Source organism: Pinus tabuliformis, chromosome 6 (assembly GCF_031772625.1).
Source record: "Pinus tabuliformis cultivar Carrire ecotype Pingquan chromosome 6, CPIR1, whole genome shotgun sequence".
Lineage (NCBI taxonomy): Eukaryota > Viridiplantae > Streptophyta > Pinopsida > Pinales > Pinaceae > Pinus > Pinus tabuliformis.
The window spans coordinates 529,863,011-529,877,844 of record NC_142292.1 but is presented as its reverse complement, the minus strand read 5'-3'; positions in this window follow the sequence as shown (position 1 = coordinate 529,877,844).

The following is a 14,834-nucleotide window of genomic DNA, read 5'->3' as shown; positions in this document are numbered from 1 at the left end:
CTCACATCTATATATGGATCTCTCACCCAGAGGTTCAGGAGGCTAGAATTTTGTATTTGCAGAGAATTGCTGTTGGTTTGAGATTGAGATTAGTACATTGGGTGATTTATGCTTTGTTGGAGGAGAGGAAGGGATTCTTTTGTTGGGAGGTAGATGCTGGATTGGGACTCACTTGGTTGTATCTCCTCTTGAACCTTGTTTATCATATCAATAAAGCTACTTGAGTTTCTCCTATATGCTTGTATTTCAATGATGTTTTGTTATATTTGCATATTTAGTTTATATCTGATCCTAAACTAGTTATGAATGTGAATCTATATCTTTCGTGTAGTCTTCTGCTCTTGTGATCTTATAGGAACCATGTGAAGCTGGACCAGTGAAAGAGCAGGCAGCGGGAAGCGAACGAAAGGGAGAAAGTGATTGGATCGACAAACTAGCAGAAGACACCAGTTAGTTACATCCTTCTTTCTCTATTTGCATCTCATAAAGAAGAATACTAAGATAGCTTTCCTTGTTTGTTGCTAAGGCACTATCACCTCTTAGAGTGGGATAGGGGCATTCCGTATTGGATACTTTTCCCAACAACAAATTGGCGACTCCGCTGGGGAGAGTACCTTTTTAGTTTATTTGTGTTTCTATTGCTATTCATTTCATAAACTCAAGAGTGCCGAATCGAACTGCATTTGCTATTTACAAATGCAAAGTAGAGGTCAGCTACTCTAGCCCTCTCACTGGGCCTGTTTATGATCTGAGAAGCTGATCCACAAGTGCTCTAACAGCCCTTTGTGATAGATCTTAGTCCTCCTATAAATCATCCTCCTAATTGTACCTAATTGATAGCTTTTATACGGCCAAAAACTGTAGAAAAAACTGCAAACCGTAACCCAGAACCTAGAGACAACTCTCGTTTCTGCTTCAGCGCAGACTCTGTGAAGAGGTTCTACATTTCAACGCAGGTCCCGTGAAGGCTACCTGCGCTGAATGTCAAAACCTCTGTGTTAGGAGTGCGCTGATCAGTCTTTGCCTTGTGCAGTTGTGGTTCCCTGCTTCCTTTTGCTCAGTTTTCATCTCTGTTTTTGCAGCCTGTTATCAGTCAGTGTACCTATCTGAAACCCATTTTCTTTGCCTCAATTATGCCTCAATTATATAAAGAAATTGTATTTGTTCTTTGTGTATTTGTTACATCATTTGCAGTTTCCCATTACAGAAGTAAACTAGTCATACTGTCGCCCCTAGATCTAGACCTGTCATAAGTGTCGTTTTGATCTTAGGAGTGAGTTTGTTTGCTGTTCACAGTTGATTTAGCTTTTACTTTTGTCTTTTGGTTTGAATTTATGCATTTCAAAGTGTCGAAACAAGTAAATCATAAAGTTTCGTAATCGTCTTTTTGATTTCGAAAAAGGAACTTGTTTGTGTTTTCACTTGAAATCAAATTCAAATTTATATAACAGCTTTCTTTTTAGGCATCAATATTAAGAAAGCAAAAACAAATACATGCATATGTGCATTTGCATTTTGACAGTTTGTATGTTGATTTAGGGAAACGTGCATTACTTTGTGCTATATGCTCTTTGAGAAAAGATGGTGTCTTTCTTTTCCCCTTGTAGCTAGGATTTTCATTGTTGAAAAGATATAAAGCTTGCTTATCATCTTTAGACTGCATTTAGGAATTGTATCATACATCTCGTGGTGATCCAAAAAGGAAAACTTCTAAGAAAGATCAACCTAAAATAAATTAAATGAACTTAACTACGCTTTGTAACATAACGCACAACATAGAGGTCTAGGTTAGAGACGTGTTCCGGCGTCGTAAAACTTGGTCACTGGTCGCCTCACTGATGGTTGGGTGATTCCTCCTGAGGGACGATTAGTACTAATACGGATTGTTCTCCCACGTACCGTCGCGTATATATTGGGAGACCCCTATAGGAATAAAACCTTTATCCATAGGAAGCCGTGTCGGCCGCCCTACTGATCGCAATGCACTGAACACAGCATTCAGGAAGATCGACCGCCCGTACCCTAAAAAGTATTCTGCGGTTTTGCGAAAAGTTTGGCACACCCTCTACCTAGAACTCCAGAGCAGTTCCTTTTGGCCTTTTTCAGACTCTATAACAGAAAAAGTCCATCTGAGCATTTGTCACTTCGGGCTCGTTAAAACATCGAAGGAGACTAGAGTCATCTTTAGCTTTTTCTCGACTCTTTAAAATTGAAAAAGCAAGTTGTGTCTAAAGCGTCTAAAAAATTCATTTAATTCGGAAACACACTTTCCCCTTTTTGTATTTTGGTTGATCGAGTAATCCGCAATCGTGGAAGAAAGTCAATTGAAACCCCGTCGTTCGCGGAGGCTTACGAGTCAACCGTCTTTGTCTCCAGAATCGAAAACAGTACGGACAAAGCGAACTCTTTTAACCGGTTCGAAATCTCCTATCAAAGTTAGAACAAGTGTTCCAACGACATCCGAGATTCCGGTTACTCCAAACATTTCTGGAAACCCTGCCTCTATAGAAGAAGTTCAACAGCCACAGAGGGACAGTGATACTGACCCTAGTCTGAGAGAAAATACTTGCATTACTGAACTAGTTCCATCTGCAACCGGTTCAGAGAGTCTTGTTCCTCAAACAACTGTTGCTGTCGATTCAACCCCTTCTTCGACACCAGAAATATTTTACGGACCTGACGGTCTTCCCCTTCCACCTGGTTTGATTGCGATAGAGGAAATTGTAGAAGATCCGCAAGCAAGTACTCCAACGCATTTTGGAGTCTGGGTCACTCTATTTCCTTCGACATCAGAAGTTAGTCTACAACAAGTGGAAGTTCCTATAGAATCGCTAGGCAATCTATTGGATAGACTCAAAATGTCTGAACAACCGTCAACATCTAGGACTGTGTCGAATGACACAGCGACATCAAAACTCCCTGTCGTCACTCCGACAATGTTTGCCGGCGTACCATCTGTCCCGACTAGCTCACAACCGCTAGAGGGAGTCCATCCAGGGACTATTTCGACAGTGTGGTCCGTTCCTGTTTGTTCTCCCGGAATAATATCCAGAAACTCTTATGTTAAGATTCGACAAATTGATTCGTTTGGAGGTCAATTTGGGCCATCTAGTCCCCAAGGGCAAACAATCCCCTTGAGTTCCGGATTACCACCGTATGGGGGGCAGTATGCCCTTTCATTACCCCCTCTGGGAGGATATCCATACGGGAGTTCTCAATAGTATTCAGGTTATACTGGAGTTACGACAAGTGGTTGGGTACCTATACTACCCCAACAACCAAGAGTTGTGTATTCTATGCAACAATGTGTACCTATGTCGAACATCCCGACAACACCAGCTATTGTAACAGTGTCACAAGTTCAAACAATGCCTGTTGTATGTCAACCTCAGATTTCTCAGGTTGTAATGCAACAGCCCCTTGACCCTGTGACTCAACCACAATCGCCAACTGGTGGGGCGACACAGGTCCAAACGGGTACAATTACCCCACATCTTGGTCCGTCGGTTAGTATAGCACAACAGAACATGGCTTCACAACCGTGGCTGGTGCAATATCAACAACCACAATTCCAACAAGTGTACCAAGGTTCTGAGCAGCAGATCTTTGCGAACAATGGACAGCCGTACATTCAAAACGGTCAAAATCAACCACTTTACAGTGGTCAAGTCCACCAACTGTATCAGTCATACCAGCATCAATTACATTATGCTGGTATGCAAAGGCCAACTGCTCAGGCAATTCCATCGTACCCTGGGTATGCTTCACCTAACCTGAATCAACAGTTACCATTCGTGGCAACTTTAGAGTTACCCGATTTACACCGGTTAACAAACGATCCAATTGCTTATGCCCCTTGGTGGCCAGCGATTCCTCACAAACTTCCATCGGACATTCCTAAATTTAATGGAAATCTAGGTGAAGACCCATCGAATCACGTGATGACATTTCATCTGTGGTGTTCATCAAACACCCTAAACGATGATTCGATAAGGCTTCGCCTTTTTCAGAGGACGTTAACGGGTCCAGCGGCAAAATGGTATATTGAATTACCTAGAGCTTCGTTCGACAATTTCAGCACCTTAGCCACGACTTTCTTAACCCATTTTCAATTACCGATAAGGTATGAAACAGGAACCGAAATCTTAACCAACTTCAAACAGACGACGGCCACTCACATATCCGATCATATACATGAGTGGCGACGTCGTCGTAGGATGGTAAAAATGTATGTTCCCGATCAGCTATTAGCTGAATGGTTTATCAAGTTGTTACTTCCTGCTATAACGGAAGATGTGGCGAAGGGGGGAGTCGTAACGGAAGAGCAAGTCATCGCTCGTGCGCAATATCTAGACTTGGTCTATACTCAGTCTGGCACGCTCTACGACAAAATACCTGACGCCCCTAGACCGGAATTCTCAATTCCTCCTCCTCCTAAATCAAATAATGACTCTCATGCCGGCGATGGCGTGATTGGCACGACAAACGCGAAATCGACAAAGGCTTCGTCCAAGAAAGCCCGTAAGATTTCAGATCAAAATGCAAAAGACAAAATTCTTGCTTCGGAAGTAAATGTCGTATCAGCAGATAAAGGCAAAGAAACCAAACAACCAGGAAGCAAGAAGAAGCAAAGCAAAGGGAAGAAGAAGAAACAAGGAGAGTCATCTCCTGAAAAAACTTCTTCAAACCCTCCTGGAAATAGGAAACCACCCCCCTCAGGGTGTCAGATATGTGATGAGGATCATTGGACGAGAGAATGTCCATACAAAGCTGAGCTTAAAAGATTCTTTAAGAGTTCGCAAACCTCAGCCGTGTTAACTGATCCGTTTCCAAATCCAGGCGCAAATCTGGTTGAAAGTGGAAATTCTTCCCCTTCGCAAGTGCTAATGTTGTCGATTTCCAAGCAACAAAATGATGCTTTGATTTCGACAAGGAACAAAGATTACGGGAATCCGCAGCTGTCGAACGACAAAGGTAAAGATCAACCAAGTAGTTCGACAACAACTTCGACAGAAGTTGTACCGCCCATCATTCCTGAATTAACAATAAAACCGCCAAAGGGAGTAGTACACAAGTCGACATTTAATCCTCGCGCCAGAGCAGCGCAGCATTATAACATAGTGGAAGATTTGGCCCAATCGCCATCCGCTATGTCGACTCTTGAAGTACTACAAAATTGTCCATCCCAAAGGCAGGCTTTGTTATCAGCCATTGGTGGGGTTGATCCTAAGGATTCCAATCTTGTATCCTTTGACCACAAAGGATACGATCCTCAGTTACCAGCTCAACTAGCTTTCCTTATTCAAGTGAAAGCCCTCAACAAAACTGTTCATCGGACAATTATTGATGAGGGGGCATCCACATGTATCATGTCAATGAGTTGCTGGAAAACTTTAGGATCTCCAACCTTGTCGCGATCTTCGAAGACATTAAAAGCATTCGACGGAAGGACATATACCCCATATGGTATCCTAAATAACTTGAAAGTTGAACTAGGGGGAAAAATAGTAGAAATAGATGTTGAAGTCATCGATGGGAATCTTGATTACAACATCCTACTAGGAAGACCGTGGATATATGCCATGGCGGCTGTTGTGTCGACCTATTTTAGGAAGATCGCATTCCCCTTTCAAGGGGGGATTACGATCGTCGATCAACAAAACTTCCTTCCCAATGGTTCACAAGTTACAGGAAGCATTCCCATGATCCATGGAAGCCCCCATTCGCTTCAGAATATCAGAGTAGGCCTAATGAAAGATCCTATATTAATGGGAACTTTCGCTCTTCCACCTCCAATTGATTTGGTGGAAGTAGCGTCGATAGGTACCTGCAATATGATATCTTCCACGAAGATCTCAGAAGACGATACCAACATGGATCATGCAATGGTTTTGCCCCCAAGCCCAATAGAAATATTGTAGCAATCAATGTTTTTGGCATGGGAGGCGAACCCAAATCAACGCTCATCAAGCGTTTGGGTAGATAGGTCTAGAGAATATGGTACCCCTTTAGATCCTTGGTCGAGAGTGCATGGAACCGACGAAGGAATCCTACAATCAATGTTGATTGAGGGGGCACCATGGAATGATTGCCACCATCGTTCCCTTCTTCCAGATTATGAAGAAGATACTCAAGATGACCTTTATCACCCTTCAGTTTTTGAATTCCTATCAAATACTGTAAATACGGTGGATTCCGAGCGAAACTTATCCAATATTGAAGAGACTATAGCCATAAATATCTCGACTAAAACGAATGTTGTAGAGAATATTTATGTCGGCAAAGGTTGTTCTCCTTCAGAACTGGAAATATATAACGCTCTTTTTCGCGAGTTCAGAGATGTCTTTGCTTGGTCATATGATGAAATGCCAGGCATTGACTCGAGTATCGTTGAACACGAAATTAAGATGTATCCAGATGTCAAACCAGTAAGACAACGACTCAGGCAGGTGCACCCCAAGAAAGCCGCTGCCATTAAGGTAGAAGTTGAAAAACTTCTCCATGCTGGTTTCATCTACCCGGTTCCTCTAACCGATTGGGTATCAAATATTGTCCCTGTTATAAGAAACAAGGGACAATTAGAGTGTGTGTCGATTATAGGGATGTAAACCAAGCTTGTCCAAAAGACAACTACCCTACACCCTTCATCGACCAGATAATTGACGAATGCGCCGGATGTGAAATCTTTTCATTCATGGACGGATTTTCTGGGTATAATCAAATAAATATCCGCCCACGGGACCAGTCAAAGACTGCATTCATTTGTCCATGGGGCACATTCGCTTATCGAAAATTACCCTTTGGTTTAAAGAACGCAGGGGCGACGTTTCAGAGGGCAATGAATTATGCCTTCCATGACATCAAGAACATCGTTCAACCATACCTCGACGACCTTCCGGCTCATTCGCGAAAGCGGACTGATCATCTGCAACATTTAAGAGCGATATTTCTACGTTGCCGACACTACAAGATACGACTCAATCCACACAAATGTGTATTTTGCGTCAGTTCTGGTCGTTTACTTGGCTTTGTAGTCTCCAAGGATGGGATTCGTCTCGACCATTGCAAGGTTCAGGCAATCATCAATTTGCCTCCACCTTCAAATTTTCTTCAGATTCAGAAACTCCAAGGGAAAGCAAACTTTCTAAGGAGGTTCATTCCGAATTATGCAGAACTTGCTAAAGGTTATACGTGTCTTTTGAAAAAGGAGGTACCCTTCGTTTGGGATCAGGTAGCGCAAGCTTCGTTTGATGCTTTAAAGGATTCCTTAATAAAAGCATCATTAATGTACGCCCCCGATTATCAAAGAGATTTTAACCTGTATCTGGCTGCAGCAGATACGACCATCGCAATGGTTTTAGTTCAAGAGATCGACGGAATTGAACACCCTATATATTATTTAAGTAGAAACTTAAATGATATAGAAAGCAAATATTCTTATGTTGAAAAACTAGCGCTTGCAGCTGTTCAAGCGATTCAAAGGTTTCGACATTATGTCCTCTTTCGGAAAACTATCATTCTGTCAGATTGCAACCCCATGACTTATATCTTGTTGCGACAGTTGCTGGGGGGAAAATATTCAAAATGGATAGCAATCCTTCAAGAGTTTGATCTGGAATTTGTAAAATCCAAATCAAAGAAAGCTCTAGTTTTCGCAGAATTATTGTGCGATCTCCCATCGTCGTCCAACGATGAAACATCCGAAGAATCAATCGTGGACGAGAATTTGTTTATGATATCTACAAGCAATGAGTGGTATGGAGATATAATAATCTATCTCCAAACCCAAAAGTTCAGGCCTAACACCTCTCACTTTGAACAAAAACGTATACGATACCAAGTGAAAGACTACATGATCGTCGATGATACGCTTTACCGTCGTGGTATCGATACAGTTCTGAGGAGGTGCCTCACCCATGAGGAGACCGAAAAAGCCCTGAATGAGTGTCATTCGGGCGCGTGTGGGGGGCATCAATCTGGATATACAACAGCACAAAAAATCTTACGAGCAGGATACTTCTGGCCAACCATGTTCAAAGATTGCATAACCGCAGTCAGAAGTTGCCATGCTTGTCAAATTTTTGATAGCAAAACCAGAAAACCACCCGCACCTTTACAGCCGATAGTTGCTGTTGGGCCTTTCGCCAAATGGCGCATCGATTTCATGACATGTAACCCCACCTCGACCGGGGGGCATGGGTATATTATAGTCGTCGTTGACTATTTTACCAAATGGGCCGAGGCGATGCCTACATTGGATAACACTGGTGAAACAACTGCCCTTTTCTTTTTCAATCATGTAGTCGCCAGGTTCGGCATACCACAGGCCATAGTTACAGATCATGGATCGCATTTTCGCAATCACATGATGGTTGAATTAGCTGCCAAGCTAGGGCTATCTCACGACAGCTCTACCCCGTATTATCAGCAAGCCAACGGACAAGTTGAAGCGATCAACAAGGTCCTGAAGCGTATGTTGCAAAGGATGATCGGAGTTCACAAAAGAAGGTGGCACCTAATCCTGTACTCAGCGTTGTGGGCTTACCGAACATCAGTAAGGAATGCGACCGGGTTCACACCTTTCCAACTAGTATATGGCCTGGAAGCAGTCTTACCAGTCCAGTGCGAAATTTCGTCTCTTAAACTCGCAATCGATCTCCTCCCCGGAACTTCAGAAGAAGAGGCCCGTTTCTTGGAATTAATCCAATTGGATGAAACCCGTCGTGATGCCGCTTTGGCTAACGAAGCCCATAAGAAATGAGTCAAGGCGCAGTTCGACAAAAATGTCAAACCCCGTGTCTTCTCAGAAGGTGACTTGGTCTTGCTTTACGACCAAGAATCCGATAAATTGGGAGCAGGTAAATTTAATTCTTTATGGATGGGCCCCTATATTGTTAAACAAGTGTTAGCAAAAGGAGCCTACGAGTTGATGGATTATGACGGAATTCCACTGGCGCAACCTCGCAATGGGTTGTACCTCAAGCGTTACTATGCTTAAATAGTAACCAATATGCTTTTGTTGTATTTTGTTTTCGCTAAAGTGGTTGTTTTGGTCGAGTAATCCACCTTTTTACATTTATTGCAGATGTCGAACCTTTTGGAGACATGTGTGGGATATGCCGACGGAGCGAGTCGTAGTTCGCGGAACCTGTCCTCCGCAGCCTGGGCCATTTTTGATCCAAGCAGCGAGTTAGTAAGTTTCAGAGGAGTATGTATTGGTCAATCAAAGAATAACATCGCTGAATATAGCGCGTTGATAGAACTGCTCTCTGATGCCATCACCCATGGTATACGCCGACTAATCGTCAGGCTAGACTCACAACTCGTAATACTACAGCTCAATGGTATATATTCTGTCCGCAACCCAGCTATTTATCGCATGTTCCTAAGGGTTAAGATTTTGGAAAGACAATTTGATTTAATTCAATACCAACATATTTCCAGAAACTTAAACACATTAACCAACTCATTAGCAAACTATGTGTTAGATAGAAATTTGTGAAATTTATAAAAAGAAACACATCATCAATGTTGTACATGTGGATCATATAACTCAACCAGAATAAAACCCCGAAAATCAAAATATATATATATAAGTTGTTTATGGTTTACATATAATGTTTTGTAACCAAGACAAAATCGGTTGCATGACCCAAAAACTCAAAAATGCTAGGGGGCACCCTAGTCTAGTGATGCTCATGATAGCACATCACGGCCTGTGCAATCATGCGTAAGAGACGAGTCCATCGTCTAGGCACACCAGTAGTATGCCGCTGCAACTATAGAGGTAACTCGTCGATCCTCACATCTGGAATGCCGAGAGTAAGGCTCTCAACCTACTCCTGCACAGCTGTAAGAGTCTCAGCCACATCAAGGTCACGAAGAATAACTCTCCCAGCAGTCTCCCCTGCTGGGGCAGCGGCTGGCGCTCTCGGGCGAACTGCTAGACGAACAGGACCAACATCTGCATGCACACATGAGTTTGATTAAAGTCTTGATAGAATAAAGCACAAGGACATTATAAATAAAAACAGTAAACAGTGATATGGTCGAAGATTTTACCAATAGCGCCCCACTGCTCGCCGTCCGGCAGTACCAAATCCGGATCACCCCGGAAGTCCATGCCAACATATGGATACTCAGAATACACCATCTCCTGACGCTTGAACCACCTGAAGAAGGTATCAGAGAAAGAAATCTGAGATTGACCGGCATGCCTAGACATGTGATCAACCCATCTCTGCATGCGTGGTTCAGTAGGAGAAGGCAAGTCGAGTGCAATGTACTGTGGCTGCATCAGTGGTATCTTCTCCAAAGCAAAGGCGGTCAAAATAGAACCAAATCCAAAGTTCTTCAACTTCCCGTCCTTTACCTTGGTCAACTGACTTTTCATCTGAAGAAGTACTGCATCACACCAGTTGAATATTTTCGGTTGGAGGCACTCCAAGGCATGCTGCACATAGGATCTGTTGGCGACGTGAAGAGACGCACTACCGGCCATCCTACCAATAGTATACAGAATGGACCTGAGGGACCTGTCAGCAACCTCACGGATAACGATCTTGCCGTCTTTACTCGGCTGAGATCCTTCCCTGCAATACTGGTGGACATAATCTCTCACGGAGTCGCTCCCTCAGGCCAACCCTGACAAAGAAATGGGGGTACCCCGCCTTGACAAGCCAGTCAAGAAGTAAATGTCTACTGCGGTCAAGGGGATGGATTTGCCCCTAATCTAGAATACTTGGTTAATAGGATCCCAAGCGTCGAGCATATACTGCAGTAGGGAGATCTGTTGTCTCATGCTAGAGATACGGAAGAACTTCAGTAGGCCACAGTTCCGCAGCGTGTTCACCGTGACAGGATCATGTAGAGCAATCATGTCCTCTTCTTCATGTTCTCGTTCTCGCCATGTAAGGGTCATTTTGCTCCAATAATCTCTGAAAAACAAACATGAGAGGACTTAGATCCTGGATTTGATGAGAAACTGGCAAAATTTTCATCAAAAACTGTGCAACAAAACTCTTTTTCTGCGCCCAGCACACCCAGCCAGTGTTCCACCTGCGTTGAAGGTTAAACTGCCTTCATACAGCTTGACATTCAGCGCAGGTTTTGAGTGAACCAGGTGCGCTGATGGCAGAGCGCCCCATAAAACCCCAGGAGCTCAGGAAAACAGGAAAACAAGCACAGAATGCAGAAAAGGAACCATGAAATGAAAGAGCTCAAGTTTAGCTCCTACCTGCTCCAGACGGCGCCGAAAATCATCCACAGAATCTCCCAGAATCAGCTGATGAAAATCAAGGGGGAAGAGGCACCTCCAAAGCTCCAACAAACCAAGTTCAAATGAAATGGTAAAATGAGAGGTAAAAACACTTTTTAATTGCTATTTACGTAGTTCAAAGCGAAATATTAGGGTTTTAATCTCATTTTCAAGCAAATGTTATTCATTTCTAACTAGTTTGATGCAACAATTGAGGATACAGTACTATCTTTGAAAAGGGCAAAGCTAGTTATGGTAAAAAATCAAAATTAGACCATGTTATCGAGCAGTTTTAGCACATAGTTCATGCTCGTTAAAAAATAAACATAAGATCGAGCAAGTGTTTCAACCCGTGTTTAAGCTCGTTAAAAAATGAACTACCCGGTAAATAACCACTGCGAATGTAAATTATCAGCCATTAAAGCCTTGGTCGTGTTTGCACCATCACCTCCACTTTTCATTTGGCCGATCATTCACCTCCATTTGAATGTTTACCCATTTTGAGGAACAGCTGCGAAGAGTGATTTCACTAGCCATCCTTGTGACACTGCCGTGATTGGAAAATTCCAAGCCTTACCTGGAATCAGTTGCTAACTCGTTTATCACTCGTTCCTCAAAAGACGAGTCTTCTTTAAGCTCTTTTCATCTGACTCGTAAGATATGAAAAGATTGCCGAGTTTTGGCCTTCCAGCTCGTTAAAGCGACCGGAAGTGCTATCCCTCCTCTAGATTTTAATCTTTTTGGACCTGAGGGATTATTGCACAAAAAGATCGAGCGCTTGTTTTGTTCGGCTCATTAAAACTATTGAAAATCCATCCCTTTTGTATTGTTTTATACTTTTTCGGACTTAAGGGATTAGATGACGAAAAAGGAACTTTGGAGTTATCTTTACGTACCTTTTTAGACTCTCTAAAAATGAAAAGGGACCGAGTTATCTTTGTCGTTAAACTCGTTAAAAAACATTAATAGCGACAAACTTGTCTTTAGACGAGAACGAGTTTCACTATCGCTAGGCTCGTTAAAACATAGCGATGGGTTTGCCCGAAGGGAAAATTATAGAACAAGCATATGTTATCCTCCTCAAGCTTGACAAAAATAAAGAGTTACTGGTCAGAAATGACTGGGGAAAAATTGGGAGAAACTCAAAGAACTTTTATTGGTAGCAAGTCACTCTTGAACATGACACTTCCACTCCGTGCCTGAGTCGGGTTGGGTTGTTTCATTCACCGGTCACATCACCATGGTCTCGCCATACCATCCATCTTTGGGGTAAATGCTACCAATCCATCACACAAGTGTCGCCGATATGTTCAAGAGAAGTCATCCAGAGAAGTCAACCGTGTCCCATCCACTACCATACATTATCCTTCATCCTTTCATGACCACCACCCTGAACCATATATCATCAGATTGTTTTCGCCTCCATCAAAATCATTTGCTCCGTTCCGTGTCACTGATGTGGGATACATTAAGGCCCTCCTTTGACAGATCGCTTCTTGTCGACATCAGCTCATTATCCAAGAAAGTGATATAGGAACACCCCCTTCAGTACTTTAAAGCTTGCATGCCTCAATGGCAAGTTTCTCACTTCCGGCGACAGGTATACATCAATGACCTTCGACCGAAAGATTTTGCGTGGTGTTCGACGCCAAGTCCTTTATTCACACCACGTGAATTGTACTGCAGTACCTTGAGGGTCATTATCATTATCGGTGATTCCTCTCGCGCTTGTTAACAGTTTACATCATTGACTGGTAATCAAGCGATGTCTTTCCATGTTCGACTTCAGAACATTTCTCACATGGATCGACTTGTACTTAGAGTGAAGATCGAACGAGTTTGAAGACCCCAGATCTAGTTTCATCCATCCGAGCTGCGATATACATTCAGGAAAAATAAAGACATTGACATGTACAACATTGCAACAGATAATTATCCTACCAAAAAGGATGACGATTTCATCAAAATCATCAGTCTACCATCAGACGATTGTCTGTTCTATGTACAGAAAAATGAATTTATAAAGCTGAGCATGGGAATGCCCGCCTCAGCTAGATCATGAAAGCAGTATGAAAAATAATGTATTGTATTGTATCTTATTACAGGTCTCCTCCCAGCATTGGAAGAACTTCGGATCCTCCTAATAAAGCATTTCACCCGATAAACGGCCTCATACTTTAGGGGGCAACTGTTATAGACATTTTTGTGCCTTACAGCATTGAGCATGAAATGTCAATAATCCAAGGGATCCAAAGTCCCTAAATGAGTTGTTCCTACCCCTAGAGGAACAAGGTCAACCAAAGACAGCTTCTCCCAGAAGTTCTCCACCAAAAACAACTCAGAAATGGTCAAATCAGGATCAATTCAGTAGCTCCACTAGCTGTCTGCGCTGAAATGCAAAGTCTGCACTGGCTACCTGCACTGCAACGCAGGTAGAAGCACTACCAGGGTGCGCTGAGCGGGAATTGACAAATGGCAAGTTCATTCAACGAGGTGTAAAGACCCTGGAAGCTTCCAGAATCTTCCTCAATGACACTTGCCTCAATGAATTCGACTAGTGATGAGTAAGAGGTTCTCAACCTCCAAGTGGAAGCAAGAACTGACAGAGAGAAGCCACAAGTCAAAACATGAGCTGACTCATCCTCTCTACTCACATCTATATATGGATCTCTCACCCAGAGGTTCAGGAGGCTGGAATTTTGTATTTGCAGAGAATTGCTGTTGGTTTGAGATTGAGATTAGTACATTGGGTGATTTATGCTTTGTTGGAGGAGAGGAAGGGATTCTTTTGCTGGGAGGTAGATGCTGGATCGGGACTCACTTGGTTGTATCTCCTCTTGAACCTTGTTTATCATATCAATAAAGCTACTTGAGTTTCTCCTATATGCTTGTATTTCAATGATGTGTTGTTATATTTGCATATTTAGTTTATATCTGATCCTAAACTAGTTATGAATGTGAATCTATATCTTTGGTGTAGTCTTCTGCCCTTGTGATCTTACAGGAACCGTGTGAAGCTGGACCAGTGAAAGAGCAGGCAGCGGGAAGCGAACGAAAGGGAGAAAGTGATTGGATCGACAAACTAGTGGAAGACGCCGGTTAGTTACATCCTTCTTTCTCTATTTGCATCTCATAAAGAAGAATACTCAGATAGCTTTCCTTGTTTGTTGCTAAGGCACTATCACCTCTTAGAGTGGGATAGGGGCATTCTGTATTGGATACTTTTCCCAACAACACTCTCCCCCATTCCCAGAATGATTAATCATACCTCGACCTACACAATACCCTGATTTTGACATTCTGGGAGAATTAAAAAACTTGTACATAAAAATTCCATTCCTCCAAGCCATTCAAGACATCCCGATATATGCAAAGACTATCAAAGAATTATGTATAAAGAAACCAAGTAGGAATATAACAAACAATCCAAGAGTCCAAGTAGTTGGCACTCTATCTGACTTATTATCAGGAAAAGAAACACCCATTAAATATGAATACCTAGGAAATCCAACAGTAACCGTATAAATTTATGGTCAAACCTTCTCCAATGGCTTAGTTGATCTAGGAGCTGCAATCA